Source organism: Falco peregrinus, chromosome 5, assembly GCF_023634155.1.
Source record: "Falco peregrinus isolate bFalPer1 chromosome 5, bFalPer1.pri, whole genome shotgun sequence".
In the NCBI taxonomy this organism is placed as follows: domain Eukaryota; kingdom Metazoa; phylum Chordata; class Aves; order Falconiformes; family Falconidae; genus Falco; species Falco peregrinus.
Genome location: NC_073725.1, coordinates 64,728,268 through 64,755,685, shown reverse-complemented (window position 1 = coordinate 64,755,685; position 27,418 = coordinate 64,728,268). Strand labels below are relative to the sequence as shown.

At 46.2% G+C, this 27,418-nt stretch overlaps 1 protein-coding gene across 5 annotated transcripts in view; it reads right to left on the bottom strand.

Moving 5' to 3' along the window:
• SMARCD3 (SWI/SNF related, matrix associated, actin dependent regulator of chromatin, subfamily d, member 3) overlaps positions 1 to 25,226 on the bottom strand; it is a 111,257-nt gene extending 86,031 nt beyond the window's left edge. The window contains exons 1-3 of one of the 5 annotated variants that reach the window (XM_055803981.1): positions 24,895 to 25,226; positions 23,655 to 24,398; positions 22,143 to 22,336 (exon numbers count right to left, since the gene is read on the bottom strand). The gene's annotated coding sequence lies outside the window, so the exon portion shown is untranslated. The other 4 variants (XM_055803980.1, XM_055803982.1, XM_055803983.1 and 1 more) reach the window with 4 other exon arrangements.
• Between the last annotated feature and the right edge of the window lie 2,192 nt (positions 25,227 to 27,418).

Below are 27,418 nucleotides of genomic sequence, written 5' to 3'. Positions count from 1 at the left end.
TTACTGTGAACAGATGAATGGGGTTTTTTTAGTTAGAACAGGCTGCCCAGACAGCAACTCAGCTCTGTCCATGAAGATATGCAAAACTTCACTGAACTTGGTACTCAACCAGTTCCTCTAGCTGACCCAACTTCAAGGAGGGAGGCTGGACCACATGATCTCCAGAGGTCCCTTTCAACCTCAACCATTCTATGATTTTATTATTTTACTCAGGTAAGACTAAAGCATTACAAAAGTAACTCAAACACATACCCAATCAACATGCAGTAGATTCACATGAAGAACCATGAAATGGAGACTGACAGCAGAAACAAGGCAATGACAAAACACTTGGAACGCCCTCACCTGGTAATACATATGCAGACCTAGCTGCTGTCTCTTTAAAAGCACAGCAAGATTATAGGGTACAGAGGCAGGGAAAAGAATCGGGGGAGAGAGGCCAGTTCAGGAGCAGTGATTGAAAATGCTAGGGTTTTTTTACCTCAGAAGGTAGGTGTTAGGGGGCAAAACAGCAGGATAATGAGGGTAAATAATGCACTTCATTTACTATCCCTTAATGCAGGAGTAGTAGGAAGAAGCTGCTGGAATGAAAAGCAGGCTGTTGAAAAAAAACTTTAAAACAAAAGAACACACACACTGCTTAGTAATATGTATACATAATACATACAAATCCATACAACATGCCACTTCTAAAATAATTTTCCAAGTCCATCACTTTGAAATGTTCCACTAGTGCTTCTGCTTTCCACACCTCCTATTTAAACAACCGAAAAGATCAAACTATGCTTGGATCCTACTTCTGGTTCCTGCTAAATATAAGTTTTCTTCCTTAGAAGAGCATCACAATGAGTTTAGAAGTAGTGACTATTATATGTAATTTATTTACTGTGTTAGCAGTTTCTCATTTGGTGGATCTAGTGCAGGTATACCTGTTGGTGCTTCTACATCCTTTCAGACATCAGAAAGGACTGCTGAGATTCAGACTCCCTGCATACCCTTTGGTTTCCGTTTCTCAGATTTGTCTGCCCACTCCTCTGAAAGAATTAGCATCAGAAACTCTCTGAAGCCTCTCTGGCTAGCAAGAATACTGCTTTCCTTATGAAGAGCTGCAAAGGAGACTTCAAAGCTGGCAATTAGTGACTTGAGGAAGGAACTTCTCACATGGGAACAACAAGCACACCATTAACCTGTTTTATGCAGGGAGCCAGGAACAGCACCACACTATTTGCGGCTCATCCCTCCTCGTCAGCTGCAGGATCAGAGAACCTGAATGTGCCAACAGCCTCTGCTTCAGGTACAAGCAACAAAGAGCCTGGATCCTGTGCTGTTGAGCTTCAAACAGAATCTTGCCTGTGAAGCCTTCACAGTACATTTCCATGGGAACAGACATATGCCTTTCTTGTTGCCGAGGAGACAGTCACTGTTTTTTGAGACTGGTGAACATTGTGCCCAAAGTGTTTCAGCATCTTTAAGATCACAAGGCGCTTTACACAGGCGTAATCAGTCGTGTCCCCCGTAGTTAGACATGTCAATCATTCTCCCCATTCCTGTTTTTCAGAACACGTTTCAAGCATTTTGATATAATACGTCAAATTATTCCTAACATCTGGTTTGGATATCAACATCTAAAACTACATCGTCAACTGAAACACCTCTGCATGCCTGGAAGTCTTGTCTACTATTCTGTAACTCTTATGATTCACTGACCTAACTGGCAGTAAAACTAATCCCTTCCTCTCCATGGGTTTCCTGTGGTATTCATCTATCTGTACTTCAAGAAAAGCTGGTTAGCAAAGCCAGTGTCCACCTCTCTGTCTTCTCCCCCTTCCACTATGTTCAAATAGCAAATATGTCTGTAAAATTGAAGGGGCTCCACGACCTCGAGGCCTCAGGGTAGCGGTGGTGTTGGACTGCAGCGCCTGCATAAAGGAGGCAGCGGTGGATTCCTGCAACACTTCTGAGCTCTGCTGTTAAGTGGCCAGGTGGTTCAGTGGAGCCACGGTCAGCAGACATCATTTCCTGCTGCGCCATTGTGGCAGCCTTCACCAGCTCACTGACAGCAGCTCTGCAGTGCGGGAGCTCGGTGTAGGTGGGATCTGTGCTGCTGCCACACAGGAGCAGCCCTGCAAGCTTACCAAGACATCCTCAAGCTGCTGCAGAGGAGCAAAGGTAGTTCCCTGGGCTGCAGGAAGCAGTGGCCACCAGACTGCTGGTACCGCCAGCTCTCTTTTTAGGTTCTCCCTTGCACAACTTCTTCACCATCCTTTCCGAAAAAAATGCACTGCTAGTTGAGATTTGCAATTTTGGGAGGGAGTGGCAACTGAAACAGGGGCCCAAACTCCTGTGTATGTGATGTGGGGAAGGAGAGACAGCGAGAGACTATGCTCAAAGAGGTGATGGATGGAGCCTCCCATAATGGGGGAGCCTGGAAGCTTAGCTTTTCTGGCAACAGAAGGGCCCCTTCTCCACCCTTATATCTGAATTTACAGAATGAGTGCAGTGCCCTGATAGTGAAGGGAAATGAGGTCCAGTCACTAATCATAGAATCATTGAGGTTGGAAAAAAAACCTTTAAGATTATCAAGTCCAACATAACCCTAACATCACCACCACTAAACCATGCCCCTAAGTGCCACATCTACAGTTCCTTTAAATACCCCAGGGATGGTGACTCCACCAGTTCCCTGGGCAGCCTGTTCCAGTGCTTAGCATTTTCCTCTCATCCCATCAGTTGTTACTTGGGAGAAGAGACCGACACCCACCTCACTACACCCCCCTTTCAGGCAGCTACAGAGAGTGAGGTCTCCCCTGAACCCCCTCCCAGCTTGCCCCACCAGGCTGTGCCCCAGCCCCTTCCCCAGCCCCCTGCCCGGCTCTGGACACGCTCCAGCCCCTCAGGGTCTGGCTGGTGCTGAGGGGCCCAAACTGAGCCCAGCATCCGAGGGGCGGCCCCCCCAGTGCCCAGCGCAGGGGGACGGGCACTGCCCCGGCCCTGCTGGCCACGCCGTGTCTGACACCAGCCAGGGTGCTGCTGGCTTCCTTGGCCACCTGGGCGGCTCATGCCCAGCCGCTGCCACCCAGCCCCCCAGGCCTTTTCCTAACGAGCAGTTCCCAGTCCCCTGTCCCCAGCCCACAGCTGCTGGGGGCTGGTGTGACCCCTGAGCAGGGCCTGGCACTAAGCTTTGTTGAACCTCATACAAGTGGCCTTGGCCCATCGATCCAGCCTGCCCAGATGCCTCTGCAAAGCCTGCCTGCCCACCAGCAAGTCAACACTCCCACCCAACTTGATGTTGTTTGCAAACTGACTGAGGGTGCACTTGATCCCCTAATCCAGACTATTGATAAAGATATTAAATAAGAACTGTCCCCAATATGAAGCCCTTGAGAACACCACATGTCACCAGCTGCCAACCGAATTTATCTCCATTCACCGCTACTCTTTGGGCTTGGCCATCCAGCCAGTTTTTTACCCAGCAAAAAGTACACTCACCCAAGCCATGAGCAGCCAGTGTCTCCAGGTGATGGTGTGGGAGATTGTGTCAAAGACTTTACTACGGTCCATGCAGACAATGTCCACAACCTTTCTGTCATCCACTAAGCAGGTCACCTTGTCATAGAAGGAGATCAGGTCAGTCAAGCAGGACCTGCCTTTCATGAACCCACGCTGGCTGGGCCCGATTGCCTGGTCATCCTGGATGTGCCATGTGCTGGCACTTGGGATGATTTGCTCCGTAACCTTCCGCGGCACCAAAGTCAGGCTGACAAGCCTGTACTTACTTCCCCAGATCCATCCTTCTGGCCCTTCTTGTAGATGGGTGTCACACTGGCTAGCCCCGAGTCACTGGGGACCTCCCCAAGAAATGACAGAAAGTGCCTCAGCAAGAAGTACCCCAGCTCCCTCAGTACGCTCAGGTGGATCCCATCCAGCCCCATAGACTGGTGTGTGCCTAAGTGGTGTGGCAGGTCACTGACCATTTTGCCTTGGATTATGGGGGTTTCACTGTACTCCCTGTCCCCGTCTCCCAGCTCAGGGGGCTGGGTGCCCAGAGAACGACTGATCTCACTGTTAATGCCGACTTTGCTTCGGTCTTTAAGTACCTCAGACTTTTCCTCATCTTTTGTCACTGTTTTTCGCCCACATTGAATAAAGGATGGAGATTCTCCTTTTGTTGCTGATGTATTTATAGAAAAGTCTTTTATTTTGCCTTCTACAGCAGTAGCTAGGTTAAGTTCTAGCTGGGCTTCAGCCCTTCTAATCTACTTCCTGCATACTTTCACAATATCCTTGCAGTCCTCCCGAGTTTCCTGCCCCTTCCTCCAAAGGTCACAAACACTCTTTTTTTCCCTCAAGTTCCAGCCAAAGTTCTCTGTTCAACCAGGTTGGTCTTCTTGCCCACCAGCTCGTCTTTCAGCACATGGGGATGGCCTGATCCTGTGCCTTGAAGATATTCTTCTTGAAGGATGTTCAGCCTTCCTGGACCCCTTGGCCCTTCAGGACTGCCTCCCAAGGGACTCTGTCAACTTGTCTCCTAAATAGGCCAAAGTCTGCCTTCAGGGAGTCCAAGGCAGCAGTTCTGCTGGCTTCCCTCCTTATTTCTCCAAAAACTGAAAACCATAATTTCACAATCACTATGCTCAAGAGATTCTCCAACCCACCATGCTTCTGTGATTGCAACCATATCATAGTTTTCCAGCTGCACAGTGGCTTCCAACTCCTCCTGTTTGTGGCCCATGCTGTGGGCATTGGTGTAGATACACTTCAGTTGGACTATTGATCCCGCCACCTTTTTGGGGGGAGAAGCCCCAATTCCTGTGTGACTGTTCTCAGGAGCTTCTGTGGTTTCTAACATCAATAACCCTTGTGCCTTTGCTGCTGCATGGATCTCCATGTCCTGCCTCCACCAAGACGGCAGACCTCACTAGGGACCTCGCTAGCACACCCTCAAATGCTGACTGCCCTGAGGCTTATCTCTACCAAGCCTGGGTTTATCCCTTTCTCCCTTTAAATCTAGTTTAGGCCTCTTTCAACGATCCCTGCTAACTCCTGCACAAAGATCCTTTTCCCCCTTTGGGACAGGCGTACCCCATCTGTCGCCAGCAGGCCTGGTGTCATGTAGACTGACCCATGATCAAAAAACCCAAAATTCTGCTGGTGACACCAGGCTCGGAGCCAGGTATTGATCTGCTGCCTCTTCTTGTTTCTTTCCTCATCACTCCCTGCAACTGGAAGGACAGAGAAGAACATTGCTTGTGCTCCTGATCCCTTAACCAGTCATCCCAAGGCCCTGGAGTCTCCCTTGATTGCCCCTGGACTTCCTGTTGCAACTTCATTGCTGCCTACCTGAAAAATCAGTAACAGATAATAACCTGAAGGCTGCAGCAGGGTAGGCAGCTTTCCACTCACACCACTAGCCCAGGCCCCACGGAAGCAGCAGCCTGCTCTAGTGGCTTCAGTTTGCGTATTGGGCCTTCTGTCCCCTGCAGGGGAGTCTCCTCTGACAGTGACCCATCTTTTTTTCTTTACGGAAGCAGTTTGGATGGAGGGCATAGACTGACTTAACCTTGGTGACACCTCCAGCCTAGAGGAACCATCATCTTCGACACAGTGTAGTCCTGCTTGCAGAGCCTCATGCCTATCATGCCAGGGTGGGGCAGCCACAGAGAGGACACACCTGCTGCGTGGGGCAGACACTTGTCGCCATCGCCCCCCATCCCTTAAGCTTAGCCCCTGTCTGGGCTAAACCCTGCATTAACACCCGGAGAACACGGCAAGTGGCTCTTCTGCAGGGGGTGGAGGCAACTGTCTGCCAGCCAGGTGCTGTCATGGGAGATCTGCTGCTTACTAGGGACCTTGGTCCAGGTTGTCGCAGGGAGACTGCTGAGACTTGTCCAGGCCTTAAACCATCGCCCCCTGCTGCTCATCCACATGGTGACCACCACCACTACCTAGGATGTCCTGGAGCAAACCAGGAGGGACGACAGACCTGCAGGAAGGAACGGCAAAGGACACGGCACCCCAGGCAATCTTCCTGACCTTACGGGTGCAGGCAAAGGCTTAGGTAGGAGCAGATTTATCCTGCAAGTTAACAGCTAGCTGTGTGACTGTTACAGACAGAGCTTTGGCTTGTGTGACCATGGCTCCCTCTTCGAGGAACGAGAGCTGCTAGCATGGGACAGGATTCATTTAACAACATGGTGCAGGAGCATTTTTGGCCACAGGCTTCCCAATCTGGTGAGGAAGGGTAAGAACCCAGTACATCAGGGGAGGTGATAATGGCTTGCAAGTAAGTGAGGGAACAGAGAAAGAAGGGCAGTTATGTGTTGCAGAGCAATGAAATCAAGAACACCCATTGGAAGGATAAAACAGATCAAAAGGGACTCAATTTAAGTGCCTGCACACAAACACACACAGCCTAGGAAACAAGAAGTTCAGTAAATTATTCCAAGCATACATCTAAATGTTGTACTTCAGAAACTCTCAAATATATTAATTATCTGAAGGAAATGCTTGCATAGACTCTAAAGCTAGAGGGCCTATTACAATTGGACCTTATCTTATATACACAATGGCACCATTTCTATGCCATACCTCTGGCTCACCCTGGGAGAGTATTCAGGGCCAAGAACCATCATATTCCTCCCCTGTTTTCATACTCCTCAAAGTTACTCTCAGCCACTATCACAATACTGTGCTATACCCATGATACAATCCAGGACAGCTGCTCCCACACAGCCCCAACCAACAATTCTCCCTCACTCAAAAGACTGCTCACAGAATTTACTTGAACTTAAAAGCCATCAAGATGCTGAAAAGTCACACAATCCTTATTTAAAGAATCCCAATGATCTAGGATCTACTGTGTCCTGACACCTGTTCTTCCACTGTTTACCTGTCCTCCTTGTAGAACTTTGCCTTACTTAATGTTTGAATTTCACTACTTATAGCTCCCAGACATGCCTTTTCTACCTTAGCAAGACTTCCCAGGCTGTGTGTGGCCACATACTTTAATGGCAGTAGCAGCAATAATTCCTAAATTCACACAGAGCAAGCAGCAATACTAATCTGTGTTATGCATATGAGACTAGAAATCCATGTCTTCCCATAAAATGGCCTTGCAAACTATATTCCCCATTTAGATTCCTCAAGATCAGAACAAAATCCCTCTGTCAACTTCTCCTGAGTGAATGAAATGCAACGAGTCTTTGTGGCTGCTCACTATAAAACAGTATTAACTACATCTTTAATCTCTTCATATGTCTCTTCTGAATGCTTTTTCATATTCCATCAGCCTTCTTGAAGTACAGATACTTGAAATGGAACCTTTATTAAGTAATATGCAGTAATGTCCCTAGAATGGCATCATTCTAGGACTGTTTTTATTCCTTTACTACCACAATCCCAAAGCCCATTTACAACTACTCTCTGTACAAATTCATCTATGTCTTGTTTCTCAATATATGATCCTTGTATATTATTCCACCAAAAAACTGGGGGTGTTAAAAGGAACCTGACATACAAATCAACTAAATAAACAGTCCAAATCAGTCTGTATCTATACTCTTCCCCATTATTCCTCACTGCATTAATTCTGTCATCTGGCACCTCCTTCCCTATATTTCCTTCTGCATCCAAGGATTTAGATTGCTCTGTAACCTCCATGACAACACAGCCCCACTGCTGACCAGGTGATGTAGCCAAGTGATACATACTGGCCACCTCTGCATTATGTGGCCTCTTGAGGTCTTTGGTGACTGTACATAAACAGCAGCTTTCCTCAAAGACAGCTTTGAGCCCCGGAAGAAGTACCACCTGAGTCTATGGTATTTAAGAAATCCTACCATTGCCACTGGTTTTATACAGAAAGATAAATAATACAGAAGTGCTGCAATGGAGAGACGGGACGCTGCTTGATGCAAGCAAATGTCGATTTATTGTACACAATCACGAGTTTATATATGTTTTCAGAAGCTGCCCGCTTTAAACAGATTAGTTCTTTAAGCTAAGCATTACATACTAGGTAATCCCTGATTGGTGGTTAACTACAAACAAAGGACACTTTAAGTAAGTGTTTACAGTCATCAATTAACAGCAAGGTGTTACCTCTCCTTGGCACCATCCCTTCCCCACTCCCCTATCCTCTCTTGGCATGACTCATCCTGTTAATTGTTATCTATTCACACTCCTTGTCCTCCCAGGGTTCGTGACCTACAAGCTCGAGCACATTCCCCTCAGCTAACTGATTGCCACCCATGGTCCTGATTTCCAGGCCCCCTCCTGCACAGAAGTGCATGCTAAAATAAGTGAAAGCTACAACAAACTGAAAATTTGTAAAGGGTGCTGTCACTAAGTGGCACTTATATGTGACATTGTTAGTAAGATGTTGGGCTTTACTATCTTTACTTCATCTGATTTGTATCTGAAAAAAAACCAAACCAAAGCCCGCAAGTTATTTACTAGGAAGACAAAAGCTAATGCCCAACACGCATTGCCTCTGCATAATGTTTCAAAAATCATGAAACATAAAATCATTAACTATCACGCTGTTTCTGGGTACACAAATATCTCTGCTGTCAAAGTGAAGATAGTATTATTTACCTTCACTGCAATGAGGAAATGTAAAGGTGAAGTGATAAATGTCTGCTCCTGCCCAATGGAACCGTGCTTACCAAAATGAATCCACAGCCCTGTGTGTGTCTTCGCTCACACAGTCTGTGTGATGTGAGCTATGCCATGCACAGGCATCTAATTATTTACCTGCCCTTCCTGTCAAGCTCAAAGTGAAGGAACTTTTTCTGGGGCAGCAGATGTTTGGAGATGATGGCAGGGAAGAGCCTTAAAGAAAAGAATGCACCCAACAGTGGGACAAACCCTTGCACGGCATGGTGGCAGGAAGAAGCATGAGCCTGCCCCGTGGGCTATCTGCTGGTTTGCACTGCCTTTTTTTTTTTTTTCCCCCTCCAAAATAGGGCCTAGCTAAAGGGAACAAGCAGTCTTCTTATCCATAGAATGAGTATGAATATAGACTGTAGTACTTGTGAATACACTCTGTCACTGACATGAGGTAGCGCATGGCTTTCATGCATACATATATCTTAAAAATATGAACAATCATCACCAAAATACATCTGTACAGTACTTTAAGGAGCAAATTGCTCCAGACAGAAAATACTGAACCATAAGTATCAAAAACTCTGAATTTCAGTTACTTACATTTAAGAAAACAGGAGCACTATGGGGGAGTTCTTCATTTAAGAGCACTTAATTGAGAACTCAAAAAAAAATCCCAAACAATAACAACCTAACTAAAAAGATTCTCCTTTAGACAGGAAAGTAACAATAGAATAAAAAAAAGAGGCAATAAAATAAACAGTACAAGTCATACAGACAACTTTTACATTGCAGTCTCTGCTACAATATTCAATTAGAGAACTTAACATAATTGACTCAAAATCCATGGTGATACAAAGCCAAAAACAATACAAAAAGATTTAAGTAGTATTTCAGTAACAAAAATGTCCTCCTAGAAATAATTAATGTTTGATGTACTAGCGAAAGAATTTACAACATTGTTGACAATAAGCATTCTGTTAAGTATTTAGAAAGAAGTCAGAGGAGGTGCTAGAGGTTTATATTGGTGACAACAAAATGCTTATTACTAAAACCATTCCTACACAAGAGTGCTAAAGTTGGACAATTTAGGATTATTAGCTGAATACCGACTGCCATTCAACGGCTTTATGAGAAATAACTTGCGCATTCCTTAGACCATTATCATTGACTTAAGAAATCTGGAAACACTAAAGAAGAATGGAAGAAAGTTAATGCCGTATCAGATAATAAAATAGCGAACCGGATAAACCAGTAAGTCTGACAGTCTAACAGTATTGCTACCATAGTTCTCAGGAAATATTAGTACTACTAAAGCATGTTTTATAGTTAACGCTAATCAAAGCAGTTTTATGGAAAACATATCTTGTCTAACTAAGATGATATATTTTCATAAGAATATTTATCATAAGACTATTTATAAAAAATTGCTCATTTGTTCATACAGCCTTCCATAAACCATTGACCATGTGAGTACCTTTGTTTAACTGAGGCTAGACATGAGGCTTATAACAACAGACATTCGGTAGACTTCATTCCAACCCAGTGCAGGTGTGTGCAATATTTACGAGCTGACCGCTCTTGACAGTCAATGGAGAGAAACAGGGATGTTTCAGGAGATTACAGTACAACCTATTCAAGTCTTTGTATTACAGTGTGGTGTGTCAAACCCTATACTCACTGTAAAAGGAACCTATGACAACTCATTCAGTTGTAGACACCTACAGTTAAATAAACCACATCTTCATGCACTTCTTGAAGCACAGGGTGCCAGAATTTAAACCAAGAAATGACAGACTGGTATTGCAAAAGCATTTTGGATAACCTAACTACTTAACAAGTGCTGAGATGCACAGTTGCAAAGTGACTGGTATTTGTCAACTGCTACTCTTCAATTACTTGTGGAATTGCTGTGATAAAAAACTGCTGAGCAAACTCCAGCAACACTGTTTATGCCCAGTGCAGCACCAGCTGAAGAACACTAATTGTCTTCAGCTAGGCCACAGTCCATGTTTTCATGTTTCAAGAATTTCTTTGCAAGTTAGAAGTGAGAGGAATACTGTGACAGATTAATACTGTTCAGGTTAAGAACCAGTGCTAACCTCATTTACAGCTCTCAAGTTCCTACAACCAAACAGTGCTGAGGAGAAACAAACCACTGCAAGAATAAGCAGCCAGGGCAGCATGGGAACTTCTTAAACCAGCTTTATCGATAAATTCCATTTATGTCAAACCTTAACTTACATGTTTTCAAAGCTAAAGAAAGAAGCAGAACTGTTGGGAACATTTTTTTTACAAATGAGAAGTAGGAAAGGTGAAGAAAATTCACAATAAAATTCACTTGCAACTAGCTGTTTGTAGGCAATTGAAACAAGCAAATTTGGATTAATGCAGTATAAGAAAAAAAATAAAAGATTGCCACATGTTGCTTGCTCAGTGCTGGCCCTCCAGGAAGAGTGGGTTTTGGAGAAAAAAAGATCAAGAAAAATCAGAGGACAGTCTCAGGATTTCCAGTTTAAATGCTGATCAGATTAAGAGAAACCATAGATTCTGACTCAGGTATACACTGGTGAAATATCTGCTGTACCCTGGCCTGTAACATTTTGAATAAAATATTCAACCCTCCACAAAAATCAATACAACACATTCTTAATATATGTCAAAAAAGCAAACTATATAGTAACAGCTAAATGAAGAATCATCAGCAGATAGGACCTGTTGTCTGCTTAACATCATGTGATATATCTGTGATTCAGGAGAACGTATGAAATTGAAAAGAACACTAATTAAGCTTGCATAAGTCACAAGGGGACAGGACAAGTAATTTATACTCTTATCCAAGTCATTTGGTGGATTAGGAACAAAAAGCTATATATAAATAAATGTGCATTCAGAGAGCGTGAAAGAGGAGGCAGACCACTTGTTGCATGGGATGTATACTCTTGGGAAGCAAGAAACCTAAAAAGATCTTCAGAAACATGGAAGAAACAACGCACATATACTGTCCATACAAAGCAAGAGCTAAAGTGGGTGCACGAGTCAGGGACAACCTGGTCCAAGCAGCTATCTATACTACTGCAGCAGAAAGGTCATCCTGGTACCCTGAAACTGCCATAAAGAACAAAGCCAAAACACAGGTGTAAGGGGTGAAATAGGAGGAATAGAAATAGCCACAGGAAATCTAGAAAAAAATAGAGTCAGTATAAAACACAATGATAGGGGGGAAAGCACAGTAAGACCAGATAAGGAAAAGGGATCAGGGAAGGATTTAAAGACTTATAGAAAGATACACTACTAGAAAGTGAATGTGGGAGGCCTACAATGAAGGTGCAAGAAAATTTATTTGGACCAGAAACTTAAGATGGAGCACAGATCTGGCAAGACAAAAAAAAAAAATTTAAAAACAATCTATGACAGCACTGTCAGTGACTACTGTCCTTTCAGTTGCAGGACAGAGAGTTAACAGACAGGTTGTATTAGATGTAACCAATGCTATGTGATGCTATACACTCAGGCTCTCATACGTACATGCCTCTGCCATGTACCATGCAAGCACTTCCTAGGAGCCATTCCCCTTTATCATTTACTATCCTGAGACTTTTAACAAAGACTGTGGAAAAATTCATATTTCTGACACCATCAGACCTGCAACCAAAGGTCTACTTAGCCAACAGTTAGTACCAGATGCTCAAAGAAAGACTATATGAAATAAAATTTAAAAAAAAATCTTGTAAATATATATATATTTAATTTTTTTTACAACTATATCAGGTATTCTAATAAACATACTCTAGCACATTAAAACTTTCCTTACTGTATGGGTAGAGCATTACAGCCACAACACTATTATTGCAAAAAACAAGACATACATATTCCCCCTGCATGATCTTCCTGTTTCTAGCAGCCACGGTTTACTAACACCCTGATCCAAGACTACCATGTTTTATAGCCAGCAATGGAATTGTCCAACACCTGTGTTTGAACCCATTTATACTGTAGACAGCTGAAACATCTTTTAGTAATAAATGCTACAATCTAATTTGGCATGAGCTAAAAAAAAAAAATCCCAACCCTTTGTGTTCGTTTTAAGCCTGTTGCCTGATAATTTCATCACATGTCCATATGTTCTACAAATCCTAAGCCCATATGTTCCAGAAATAGTAGCCTGTCTTTCCTCCGTGATGACTGATGATCTCTAGCAGTTATCTTCATCTATCATTTTTCTAAAGAATCTCACATACCTCCTCTGACAGAAATCTCTCCACCTCTCACTAACCCTATCAGTCTAGAATTCTTCTAGTTCTACTAGTCACGGCATCTTAAGGGATATAGAACTGCATTCACTCTTCAGGACACATGAGTGAACCGTGGATACATACAATACTGTAACAATAACTTCAGTTTTGTTAATTCTTTTCCTGTAACATGTAACATCAAATTTTCCATTTTAATCGCTATTGCTAAGCTCATGCTTGCAGAAAGCTATCTACAAAGATGCTAAGATTTCTTTCTTAAGCCAAAAGACATAACTTTGACAACAATGCGGCTACACTGGCAGGCTTATTTTCTCTACACACTTTGCGTATTAATTCATCAACCTCAAATTTATTCTGCCATATTATCATCCAGTTTTGAAACACTCTTCCTCAGTCTTAAGAGACAGGTTTAGGTTCCACTGCACTGAATAACTTCACATTGTCAGCTAATTTTGTTGCTTCATTCTTTACCTCTTTAGATATCATTCGTCATCCACTGAACACCCATGAAGAACCAAAAAGGCACTCCTTCCATTACAGAAACTGAACATTTATTTGTCTTTCTGCAGCCACCACCCCCAGCAGCTCCAGGGCCCAGGGACTCCACTAGTTCAGGTCAGTCCTTTCCAGAGCTCTGTCTGTAGTTTCTTAATAGCTTGTCAGTTAGTGAAAGTATACTTTTGGTCTTGGTCTCCATTATCCCTGAGACTAGCAGGTTTGTGTCTCTGTGGGGTTTTCTTTAGTGCTTCCCCCATTTACTTCTTATCCCCCTTTGCACAGAAAACATCCCTGACTGCATAAACTTAATGAAGAGGAGGTGTTCTCTCACCTTCCACATGCTCTTACATCTCCTCATGATGTTCAACAAAGGGAAATGCAAAGTCCCACACCTGGGGAGGAACAACCCCAGGCACCGACACATGCTGAGGGCCACCTGCTTGGAAAGCAGCTGGTCAGAAAAGGCTATGAGGGTTCTGATGGACACCAAGCTGAACACCAGCCAGCAGTGTGCCCTGCCTGCAAAGAGGGCATGCGGTGCCCTGCGCTGTGTGGGGCAGTGTTGCCAACGGGTTGAGAGAGGGGATCCTTCCCCTCTGCTCAGCACTGGCGAGGCCACAGCTGGAGTGCTGTGTCCCGTGCTGCGCTTGTCCAGTACGGGAGAGACACAGACATACTGGAGAGCCCAATGAAGGATATGAAGATGACAAAGGGACCAGAGCAGCCCTCCTATGAGGAAAAGCCAAGAGTACTGTGAGTGTTTATCCAGGAGAAGAGAAGACTCAGAGGGGATCTAATTAACACCTATAAATACCTGATGGGAAAGTGCAAGAGGATGAAGCCTCTTTTCAGGGGTGTCCAGTGACAGACCAGAGGCAATGGGTGCACACTGAAACACTGGAGGTCCCCTCTAAACATCAGCAAACACTATTTTACAGTGAGGGCAATGGGGATTAGAATAGGTTGCCCGGACAGGTTGTGGAGCCTCCTACCTTGGAGAGATTCCAAGGTGGTCTGTACATGGTCCTGAGCAACCAGCTCTGCTTGAGCAGGGGAGATGGACAAGATAACCTCCAGAGGTCCCTTTCAACCTCAACCATTCTGTGATTCCCTACTTTTCCTGACTGCTTATGAGGAATTTTCCTTATTGACTATATACTTCCCGTGTTAGCTTTTACAAACTTTAGAAACCTTGCCGAGAGCATCTGCAAAACACTTAAGTACAACACACTGACAGGCCCACTCCTACTCACACAACCCATCAGAGAATTCTAATTCTATTAAGATAGGAGCACAAAAGATAATAGAATAGGAACATAACGACCTGTGGGACACCGTTTGCCTCTACAGAAGACATGCTGATGCCTTATCTGCAACAGCATGCTTAGACACCAGTCCTTTGAATAAAAGACAGGATTCCACTAATTACAACTTCACATGCAGTTTACATTGTTAAACATACTAACAGATGAGGATGGCTGCAGCACTTGACAGAAGCATTCACTCAGAAAATAAAATTTGAAGGAGTTATGAAGAGCTTGACAGAAATCTTATGAGCCTGACAGAAGATACTACAGAACATGGTATCAGCCATTAGCTCTCTCTTGCTTTCATCATACTGCAGCCAGTGCTGGTCACATCTCTAAAAAGTATACAGCAGAATTAATAGAGATACAGATATGGAAAGACTAGGTACAAAATAATTATCTTATGAAGAGGAACTGAAAAAGTGTGCTTGTTTATATTGCAGGGGAGGGGGAAAATGTGCAGAACTGAGACTAGCACTGAGACAAAACTAGGACACATTTATCTTGTAACAGAAGAACTAGGGGACCACCAACAAAACCAGAGGGCGACAAACTCACAATCAGTGAAAGCTTTTTCATGCAGAATAGTTAGCCTGGGGCACTAACTGGCATAGGTCTTGCTAAGAGACTTTGAAGATGCAAAAGGAGGTAAGGAGCATCCAGGTTTCTTGACCTTGCAAGCCACACAGCAAAATCTTTACATGTCAAACAGCCACAAGACACATACCACCGTATACTTCAGAGGGTGACAGAGAGAAGTACCAGATAGTTCACAGAACAGTTATGACAGAAGATGTCTCACATGTTCCACGCTGCCTTGGGCCCTAGCTGGTCTGTGCATACCACTGGATCCCAGGGAGACCTAGTGATGGTGTTCTTGGCAGTCCCCACTGGTTTGCATCCTTCCAAAGATAGATCTGGACTACCAAGCACAAAAATGGCACCAGAATTACTTACAAACCATATACAGATACGCTTGGACGAGACACTTAGATTCATACAAGAATATCCAGAGTTGTTAAGAGAACAATGAGAAAGTTTGTAAAGAACAAAGCCCACAGAACAGAAGCCAGGCTCTACTGAGAGCTAACAGCATCCTTCTGTGAGGGGCAGCTTATTGCCTAGCATTAATCACAAGGGATTTAAAAGACCATTCTAGAGATGACTGGGTATTATTAGACTATTTTTTTCTGATTACAAATGAGTAATTTTGGTTTTTTAATTGTATATATATACATATTATATATATAATATATAATAATAATGATATGAAATATCAATAATGTCCCCAATTTGCTGCAACAAATGGTAAATGTAGTTAAAAGTGAAGGTACCTTTACAGGGAGGGTTAGTAACTATTCATACAACATTCACCAGTGTCACTCAGCATATGGAAATTAAAGTCAGCTCTAATGAACTGGTGTACAGGACAGAACTGCTGGACCGAGCCATTTTATTAAGATAGATCCATTCAAAGTGTGTGTTTAAAGGCAAGGAATGATCTAAGAACAAAGAATGAAGAACATCCCGCTAAAGCAGGGGATCATGTCTTGAGAAGTGGAAAATGTGAAAAGGAAGTATGGACCCACAGTGGGAAAACAGACTGAATTACCTGTGCCACACTGTGGCAAAGAGAGCCAAAAGAACCCTTAGATTTATGAAGAGGAAGCAAGGATAATAAGATGATTTTCTCTATATACTTTGATAACTAGAGAAGTCCATGTTGGGACACTGAATAAAGTAGTGCAAAGTACAATCCAGAAGTCTGAAAAATGCTGTCCACAAAAGGTGGACAAATTTAATGAAATGAAGTTGAGAGATGAGAACAATGATGATGTTTAAGTACATTCAATGTAAGTACCAGCAGTCACAAAATCCCGAGTGATAGAAAGCTTTTAAATTACACAGGAAAAAAAAAAAACCAACAGAAGAGCCACTGGACAAAAGCTGATGTGAGATAAACTATGCCACAAATCGTTACCACACAGTGCATGTCAGTTAGGAGCATGGTGGGGGGTAGGGGGTGACCACACTCCTAACCATTACAACACCCTCTCCTACATAAGCCCAGATGATGCTTATAACCTTCACCTCTTGCCTTCAGGACAGTCTAGCAGTCACAAACAAGACAAAGAATCCAAGCAAAGGGGCTAGCATGGCCATTAGAAGCTCTTCAAATCCTTCTTTGCCCCAAGTCAGTATTGACCTGCCAAAAGCCTTCTTAACAGATATTTGCTGAAGTTCTTAAATCCTCCACTGATACGGGCTCTACAGGCAGTATATTCAATTTTTAATTTATAATAGCTAACCAAACTGCAGCTTGTCTTTCGGGAAGATATAAGGCTCACAATAAGGACAAAAGTCCATTAGGGCTCAGTAAAATACAGGTGTCAGCTGATCCAAAAGTCTCTTTCAGCCAAAAGATCCATTAATCTGTAAACAACCATGATCATGCAGATCAACACCTGGCTTCATGCTGGCGTTAACCCCAGGACTTTGACTTCTATGATCACAGAATTTGATGAATACAGATTACTGGGAGAGAGAGGATTCACCATCAGTCAGTTCCCTCAGGACCCTGGCATGCACTCCACCAGGTCCCATGGACTTGTGTATGTTCAGGTTCCTCAGATGGTCTAGAACCTGATCTTCTGTGATGGGTGGGACTTCATTCCCCCAGCCCCCTGCCTTGAGATTCAGCAACTCAAGAGATCTGGGAGGAGCAACTGTCAGTGAAAACTGAGAAGGGAAAAAAGTTGAGTACTTCAGCGTTCTCCATGTCAGCTGTGACCAGATTCCCTGTCTCATGTATTGGGGGGCACAATTTCTTTTGTCCTCCTTGTCTAACTAGGGTACCTGCAGAAGCCCTTCTTCTTATTCTCCACATCCCTTGACAATTTTAATTCCAGCTGTACTTTAGCTTTCCTGATCCCATCCCTACACTTGTGGGCAGCACCTCATATTATTCTCAGGACACATTCCTGCTTCCACTGCCTATGAGTTTCTCTCCTATGCTTTGGATTTACTAGGAGGTCCTTACTCAGCCATGCTGGTTTCCCACCTTCCTCACCTGATTTCTCAACTCTGGTAAGCAATAGTTCTTGTGCTCTAAGAAAAATGTCTTTAAATAGCCGTCAGCTCAATGTCCAAATCGAGACCAGTATCAAGTGGTGTCCCTCAGGGGTCCATACTGGGACCAATACTTTTTAATGTCTTTATTAATGACATAAATAGTGGGATTGAGTGTCCCCTCAGCATGTTTGCAGACGACATCCAGCCGAGTGGTGCAGCTGACAGGCTGGAGGGAAGGGATGCTGTCCAGAGGGACCCTGACGGGCCGGGGAGTGGGTGCTTGTGAACTTCATGAAGTTCAACAAGGCCAAGTGCAAGGTCATGCCCCTGGGTCAGGGCAATCACCAGTACCAGTACAGACTGGGGGGTGGTGAATGGACTGAGAGCGGCCCTGCGGAGGAGGACCTGGGGGTGCTGGCAGATGAAAAATCAGCCGTGACCCGGCCACGTGCACTCGCAGCCCAGAAAGCCCCCCATGCCCTGGGCTACATCCCCAGCAGCGTGGCCAGCGGGGCGAGGGGAGGGATTTTTCCTCTCTGCTCTGCTGAGACCCCACCTGGATCCAGCTCTGCAGTCCACAGTAAAAGACAGACGTGGACCTGTTGGAGTAGGTCCAGAGGAGGGCCATGAAAATATCAGAGGGCTGGAACACCTCTCCATCTATGAAGAAAAGATGAGAGATCTGGGGCTGTTCAGCCTGGAGAGGGGAAGGCTCCAGGGAGGCCTTTTTGTGGCCTTTCAGTACTTAAAGAGGCCTGATAAGAAAGATGGAGAGCAGGGCCTGTAGTCAGAGGACAAGGGGCAATGGTTTTAAACTGAAAGATGATGGGTTTAGATTTGACATCAGGAAGACATTTTTTACAGTTAGGGTGGTGAGACTGGAACAGGACTATCATTCTATGAACGACACACTGAATGAGCTTTGTACTTTCTCCTGCAACTACTCGCATTGGCCACTGTCCACACAGAGTCTGATCAGCATACCAGCCAGCACAGTTATGTGGTTATTCCTATGACCTCAAAGAAATAAAAACAAGAATACAACACCTCAAGTAACCTTGCAGTATGTCTTTTCTCCACATTGGAAACAGAAAGCTTAAAAAAAATTATCTACAGGTAACATTCAAAAATCATTCCTCACTCACCTAACAACGGCAAACATAGCTCTTGCTTCCCATCTAGACATCACCTTTTAACTGTAAATTCTGCAGTTGCCATGAACTGTACATGCTTTGCCAGGGGAAAATGACTGTTTTAAATCTTTAAATATCATTAATCAATAAATTTTGAATGTTATGCCTTGTTAGGCCTTGCAATTTCACCAAATTAAATCCAATTTCTTCCACATCATCAAAAGCACATTTGCAAATCAAAGGCCACATGCTTATGAAAAGTTAAGTTTATACAATTTCCCACTTCAGTGCAATAGCTGTGCCTTTAAGTTTAAAAATATATGATTGGTAAATGGTATTTTCTTCTCTGCAGTTCAGGACTTTGAAAGGAGCTGAACTGCCTTTATAAACAAATATTTTAAAAGATTCATTCACAGGCAGAGAATAAGCGTGCCAAATTTCAGGGTAAAAATTAAAAGATACAGCGTTGATTAGACTCCGACACTCTTGGAGCAGGCAAATTCTTCAGTCTAGCTAAGGGCTTCATTTAAGCCATGGTGATAGTTATAGTTGAAGAGATATGCTTCTACCCCTAGCTTTGCACAACTACCATAGACAAACACAGACATCATCATTATGGTAAGAGTAAAAAACAGTAAAGGCTATTGGACTACCCAAGGCCATAAAGGCAAGGACAGGAAGGATGTCTCTCCACCACTAGAATAAATGAAGAGAGAGGTTTTTTTAAAAAAGGAAGATCAAAACAGCTTTCCATAAAACTCCTGGACAAGGTTCCCATTATTGAGGTGCCAGTGATACCAATACATCAAGGTACAAGAATGACCATGCACTGTTACCGTTGTGTTCACTCAGTGAATACCAGAAACATTTGACAAGGGCATCTCAGGCTGCCAATTCACAAAAATCACATGTGACTCACTTGGTGACTTCTGAGTAACATTTCCTGATAAAGACATACTAGCCACTGTCTACATTATGAAAGCATCATGGAGAAGACTGCAGTAACTCTGTGAGCTAGAAGAAGCAGCACGCAAATTATAGTTACTTGCTTGCTTCTGTGCACTTAGGACACTACTCTATAAATAAAAAACATGGATAATTCCGTGGCATAACACCAACACTCTTAATCCTTTACATTTTAAATTAAGAACTATTTCATTCCTCCAACTGTATCATTCCAGAAAAGCTAGGTTGCTGGTATGTGATTCAATTTAAGTGGAGACCAGCAAATTCCAGGTGTTAGCCCAAGCACTGTGGAAACCACTGTGGCCATACCTCACTGGGAGAGGAGCAAGCTCCAAGTGATTAAGAGTACTGAAAGTTACAGTTAACACTCTAGCTTTCATCAAAAAGCTAAAGGAATTTTGATACATAAGCTCTTCCGATTCCAGTAAGGGTTGCAGACTCTCTGCAGGATTATATGTCAGGAGGTATGTTCTGTGTTAACTTTAACATCAACGGGTTCTTAACAAGTCTGGAAGCATACAGAACATGGCATGGGATGGTTACAGGAACAGAAAGAAATGGAGTGTGGTGTCAGAACTGAAAAGGAAAGAAACTTTCCTAGATGTCAACTAGAAAAGAAATGTTTTGCCACATTTGCTGCCTGACATTCAGTGGTCATCTTGAACCCAACACCATCAATAAGTGCAAACACAATTAAAAAAAAGAAAACTCACAACAGTGTTTCCTGCTTAGCAGGTTGTTATTCTCATTTTCTTTAGTTCCAATTTCTTTTGCCTAGCATCTGCAGTCACCCCCTTTTTGTCTGGTCTCTCCTGCTGCCAAGTAACACTCATCCATACCTCAGTCTTCTATCATTTGGAACCGGAATGAGGAGAACTACCAAACTATCTTTCTAAAAGATGTACCCCTACTCAGCAACAACTGCAAGCTGGATACAGGTACCCACTACCTTTAGGAACATGCCAGAGCAAATGGTCCTATAGCTCTCCCTGGACTCAGAATCCGAAAGAACATTTAGCTGAACAGAGAAGGACAGAATACTGACAGAAAACAATCACAGAAAAGTCAATCACAGAAAACTGGGACAATCAGGAAAAAACCTAACATCGAAACAGCGGACTTGAGAATTCAGGGGATTTTTCTAACATTGTTTACTCCAAACCGCTGACTCCATAATTAGATGGCAGCAAAAATGTAAAAGGTATGTGGAAAAAAAAAATTATTCCGTATTTGCCTCATTTTCCTATTCTGTTTCCACATATCCATTACTAGTCAGAGACAGGATATTTTGGTCTGAGTCAGCACCAACACAGTTCCTAAGTTCATGTGAGTTATGACTGGTACACTAGTACTGCTGCCTCTGCATAACACTGTCCCTAGCTCAGTCAGATTCATACAGCCAGAGGCAGCAGGCATCAGGCAAAGTTTGTAACTATGCTGCAGCAGACTAAGCAATGTGATTGTTAAAGGGCCAAATCAGAAGACAGTAACAAGACTAACATGTCTTAAAATAAAAAAAAAAGTTACAAGCTAGGCTACTTATTTTCAATGCAAAATAGAACACATTTTTTTTACCAGACAATTTATGCTACCAGTGAAGCGACCTGTGCAGGCTGTAGAAGGTGAAAAGGCACCAATCCAGTTGTAGGAAAAACAAAGTCCCTTACAGGTACACTGTGTACTGACTGGGAAAAAAGACAGATGGATACAAGTGGACATTCACCAGTGGAAGCAACAAGAAGAATGGAACTGACGGTAGAAAATAAAGACCTGAGTGGCAGATTTGAGTACCTTATCATGGAGATGACCAATGCATATCCAACATCAGCAGGTACTGGAGAAGTCTACCAGCTGGGAAGAGCTAACCATGGTAATTTAAACCTGCTGTGAGAAGCCTAGTAACCCTACAAATCAATAGCTATTTGACAAGAACTAATCACATTTACTTGTAGCTAACAGAGTAATGAATTACCACAAAGAGTACCTGCTAGTCCTCCTCCTCTTCATTCTTTCCTGTTAGGCCTGGTCTTACCACCTGCATTCTCCAACGTTACTCACTCTGAGCCAGCCCACTCTGCCTAATCAGCACTCTCCCTGCCAGCACTAGCAGAAACTATCACAGAATTAGTTGGCTAGTAAAAGGACCAGCTTAGGTCAATAGCAGCAAGCAGGCAGTTCAGGATCTATTTCACAAAATAACATTTCCCATATGTCCAAAGGCAAACATGTTCCACTCCCAAGACAAAGCAGAGACACATTCTTTACACCTAGAACAGGTCATTTTTCAAAGGGCTAAAACTTACCTGTACCGGACTAGGTAGCTGATGAACACCTGGAGTCACATGTGTATAGACCAAGAGGAAGCAGGAAGCTTATCCAGCAGGGGGGAGCAGGAGACCAGATACTATGTCATGATGATTTAGCAACAGATACTCTCATTGACCTGAAGCAGGAACAGCTCTAAGACAGCAAGCCAAGGATGCATTTGGATCCAGCTCTGAAAAAGAGAAAGTACATACTGAGTGAAAGGGAAGTAATACACAATATAAATAAAATTTCCTAGACCAGCACCAACCCATGTGACACTTCATAAGCAATACAACTGGAGGGAAAAAAAAAAAAAAAAAAAAAAGAAGAGGGAAAAAGCAAGAAAGAAAAGATGCAACTGACAGTGATTAGGGGCTTCTTTGCAGACAACTGCACACAAATGCATGCCCATATTGCCAAGACAGTACTTTTGCCCAGGCACTAGGCTATCCTCATAGGCTATTCAGCTTACAGGTGGGAGCCAGCATATATTTGGGGAAGACTGGAAATAAACTTGAAGGAAGCACACCACTTGTCTATAACCTGTCAAGATGTTGAAACATGCTCTAGTATGAACCATAGGATGGTTAAGATTGGAAAGGACCCCTGGAATTTGTCTGGCCTAACCAAGAAGCATGGGTATCTTCTTACATAGATGTTCTCAGTTGCATTTCTGCCATCAGATTATCTCTGGCAACTTTTGGGAAAGCAGGTCAGTTCAGGAACTTCAAGCAAGCCAGCTTGCTTTCATTCTTAAAAAAAAAAAAATCAAATCCTTTAAGTCTATCAGAGTACTCTAGCATTTCAGCAGGTGTTGTTAGCTGCCCTGGTAGGATGATGAAAGTGTGGCAGACTGGGAGAACTAATGACCCCACAGACTTAGGGTTTAGTCAGGCAGCTTCAGTGTCTGTATATTCATGATAGGTCCCAGAGAAGATGAGCCAGGGTAAGAAGGAAAAGGGAGCCACTCCTCAGAAAGAGCTGAGCCAGCTGCACCTGTGTATGCAAAGCACTGCTTCTTCTGCCAGCTCTCTACTGTAGCTGATGAAGAAAAGAAGCATTGCAGCAGAACAGATGTGAACACCAGCACTCACAGCATTCACAAGTGTAAGCTCATACTTAGTCATGCAGTTAGAAGCAACTGCTCAAAGAACCAACAGGCCAGAAAGGGAAACACAAGCATCACAGTGCCAGCCTAGGCAGGGCTGGTCAGCACAAGAGCAGACAACTCCATCAGGGACAGTAACAATGTTCTAGGTCCAGCAGGGTAAAAACAAGGGAAGAACAAAGAGCAGAAAGAAGATCATGGTGAACTGTGTTAAAACAGAGCTGATGTCAAGGAAGGATGGAGTCGGGGAAAGCAGTTCTGAGGCAGAACACAGCAAATGAAGGCAATGCAAGTGAGAAAGGCTTGACCAGGAGAACGCATAAGGTACAGAAAGGAACATCACTGCAGCACTGTGGAAAAGGAGGCAGCCAAAGGCTGACGTTGGGGATCTCACCCTCACCCTGCCCTAGGGGAAGATGGGCTGGTTTGTCATCATAGCGTCCCAATGGTAAACAGCAGGTTGTCGATTGCTCCCAAGGCAGCACCAAGGAACCAGTTATTTTCAGACGCTGCAGGACTCCGCCTGGATGGGCAGTAGTATGAAGCCAATCTCTCCAAGGGCAGTGATGACAACACTGGGCAAGGATACTGAACAAGTGCACCCCCAGACCATGCTAACTGGGGAATGACCCTGCCTTCTCCTCAGTCTGCCGCTGAATTTCTGCCTCAGTCCAGCACAGGGTCCCTCCACAGGAGATGCTGATAGAGGAGAGTTCAGGCCCAAGGAACAGGAAGGAGGGAAGGAGCAGCAGTCTCCAAGCAGCAAGCTCGTGGCGCCACAGTGAGATGGTTTGCCTGTGCAGGAAGTCAAGATCTTCTGGACGGCCACGCAGAGCATTAGTCTCCTACAGACACAGATCGGTTTGTCCTGAGTATCTGGGACTACACATCCCCCTCTGAAAAGAGAGCTGAGGGGCAACAAAACATATGCTCTCTCTCAAAAGGTGCTACCTCCTACATGAAGGCTGCTTGTTCCTGGGGAGCTGGCGACAGTTGCACTGGGGTGCGCCATGTCTCCAGGATCAGGGTGTTGAGAAGAGGACCCTCCTTTCCAGACGACCGTGACAGGGCAGGCTAGCCGATTCCCCCCGGGAAGGTCAGTCCCTGCCGGGGGAAGCCTCCCGAGGGGGCCTGCAGGCCACATCTGGGAGCGGTAAATGAGCACCGGGCTGCCCCTCCCCGCCTGCCTCCCTAAGCCACCGGGACCCGGCGAGGCAGCAGAGCCGCCGCAGCGGGACCGAGGATGCGGGGCACGGCCCGGGACAACCGGCGGGCCAGGCGGGCGGCCGCACCGGCGCGACGCCAGTCCCCAAGGGAAGAGCAGAACGAGCTGGTTCCCCCGAGAGCTTCAGCCCCCGGCCCCGCGGGGCAGAAGGCACGGCGGGCGGCACAGCGGCGGCGCCGGGGTCCGCTGCCCCGACCCGGCGAGCCCCCGGTCAGGCGCGCGCTGCGGGCAGCACCGGCGCCGGAGCAGCGCCAGTGCCCGGGGTCCGGGCGCCGGGGCCCGTGCCCGGCCAGTGGGCGCCGCTGGCGGGGCAGGGGGAGGGAGGTGGCAGCGCCCAGGCGGCGGCGTCCCGCAGCCAGCGCTCCCGCAGGTGCCCGGGGCAGGGGGGGGCGGCGGCACCCGGGTCAAGGCTCACCGTCCCGTCCATGCTCCTCCCCGCCGCGGCGCTCTCCCACTCTCCCGGGGGCCGCCGTCCCAGCGCCGCGCGCGGGGCGCCTGCGCGGCGCTGCAGAGAGCGGCGCAGGGACCGTCTGCAAAGTGCGCGTCGCTCGCCGCCCGCGCAGGAGCGGCAGCGCGAAGCCGGGGCAGGCGGCCCGCAGCACCCCCGCCGCCAGGGCGAGGGGCTCGCCACCGAGCGACCGACGCCTTGGGCCCGCCGCGCTCCCACCTCCTGCCTTTTAGCGCCGCTTCAGCAGGGGGGAGGATGGCGGAGCCGCGGCCCCCGTGGCCGCTTCCCAGCCCCGCGGGGGCGGTGCGGCGCGGAGCTCCTCCCGCGGCGGGCGGGGGCAGCGCCCGCACCTTCCCGGCCCTGCCGGCCGCCCCGGGGAAGCTCCCGCTAGCCAGCGGCGTCCGCGGCAGCCTCGGGAGGGGGATGGACGGGCTGCGTGTCCGCCACGGCTAGCCCCCTGCCGCCACCGAGCCCGGTGTCACAGTCCCCCGCCTCCAGAGCCCCCTCACCGCCACGGCGCCCTCCCGCCGCTGAGCGCCCCTCGCTCCCCACCGCCCCCAGCCGCCGCAGCCTCCACGCACCGCCCTCCGGCCCCGGCCCCTCTGCCCAGCGCGGTCGTCAGACGGGCCGGGTCCCGCCGCAGAGCCCGCGGCACAGAGCCACGGCACGGCCTCGGGGGCGGCAGGAGGGGCAGGGGCCGGGGCCTGGAGAGCCGCAGCCCCCGCGCGGCGGGTGGGCACGTCCAGCAGCGCTAACCGCCCGCGTTGGCGGCCCCTGGCGCGTGGAGCCACGCCCCGGGGGGGTCTGGCCCCTGGAGGTGGGGGGTCTGGTCCCTGGAGACGGGGGGGTGGGCCCTGGAGGGGGGGTGCTGACCCGTGGGCCCTCGGGCTGCGCCGGCTGTAACGGGAAGCGACAGGGAAGGTGCTGCGTGGCTGCCCCGCGCAGGGCGTGCGGGACCCCGCCGTTCGAGGGCGAGCTGGAGAAGCGCCGAGGGCAGTGCTAGCCAAGAGCGGGACGCTGCGGCCGGGGAGGCGTGGGAGGGGGCTGCACAGGCTGGGCGCTGACAGTGTTCCAGTGCTCCAAGGCGCCATCAAGGATTATCGGATGAGTAGAAGCCAAGCAATTCTGCCAATTCCAAGTGTCCAAAAAGCGTGCAAGTCTAAAAGCTGAAATAAAATGTTGCAAAGATTCTGAAGTGGATTTGTGTCTCGCCAGGTATTCTGAAATGGGGCCTGTCTATGCACCTGCCTTCAGCTTTTCCAGCCTGCATTTTTGATGTGTGTCACACTTTCAAGCATTTTGCTACAGCTATTTGCACTAGAAAAACAACTGCCGCCTTTGAGCATCCTGGAAGAAATGGTTCAGCGTGCATGTTGGGAAGATAACGTAAGTGCTAGGTACATCCAGGAAAGGCAATCTGAAAGAGGAATGCAAGGGAGTGTGACTTGGCCAAGGTAGGTGACTCATGAGGGGCAAGCCCTGGCATAGTGTCGCAAGAAAGCACCTTGGGTTGTGGCTCAGCTTGGGGCTCCAGGCCAGTGGCTGCACTGGCAGACTGCACATGTTCCGCAGTACCATAAAGCATGCTTCACGAGGGATGTGTGTGACAAGGTAATGCTCAAGGCCAAGTAGCATAAGGCAGGTTCATCAGAAAAGATGTCTCCATGGTGAAGGTAAGAATGAAGGAGCCAGCTGAGCAAGATTACACCTTGCTTTTGCTCAGGAAATGTGCACCGATCAATGAGAGTGTATCATCCTCTGTGTCTGGTCATCTGATCTGACCAACAGCCTCCAGACCTCCATGGAACAGCCTAGACCATCTGCAAGCAATTGTCTTGCATGTTCCAGAGTGCCAGCAACTGGCTGTGAACCACTTCTGAGTGAGAAAATTCAGCATCCTGTCAGCTGTGGCTGACCTGAGTGTGACCGAGTAAGCGCAGCTGGCAGCACACAGACACCCAGCCAGGGTGTGCATGTTCGCTGTTTTACAAAGTCAAAGATGACACTCATAGTAAATTGTCTTCCTGGCCACACTATGACCCCATTGTAGTCCATGAATTCTGTATCATGATCTTCACACAATTTTCTTTTCTGCTGAACTAAAGTCTGTCCTTGGGGACAAAAATGTAGTCCCTTTTTGCAGATAATGACATAAAAATGGTGGTAGAGTCAAATTGTGTACACTTGGCCTATTCACCCTGTTGCTGACAGTGGCCAACACTGAACGCCTAGAAAAGATTGTAAAAGTAGGGTGGACGTACAGTGACACCTCCATGAATGCTCTCCTAGTTCACAGTGATTTGTGATTCAGAGACCTACTGTGACAGAGGTTTTGCCTTTGTGTTTAATAGCCTTTGATGGATTTCTCTTTTGCAACCTTCATCCACTATATATTCACAGTCAAGAAATTTAAGGCTATGAAGGACCATTAATTCTGCCCACTTACATATGACAATTTCTCATGGGCCTCCAATGATCACTGTTACACAAA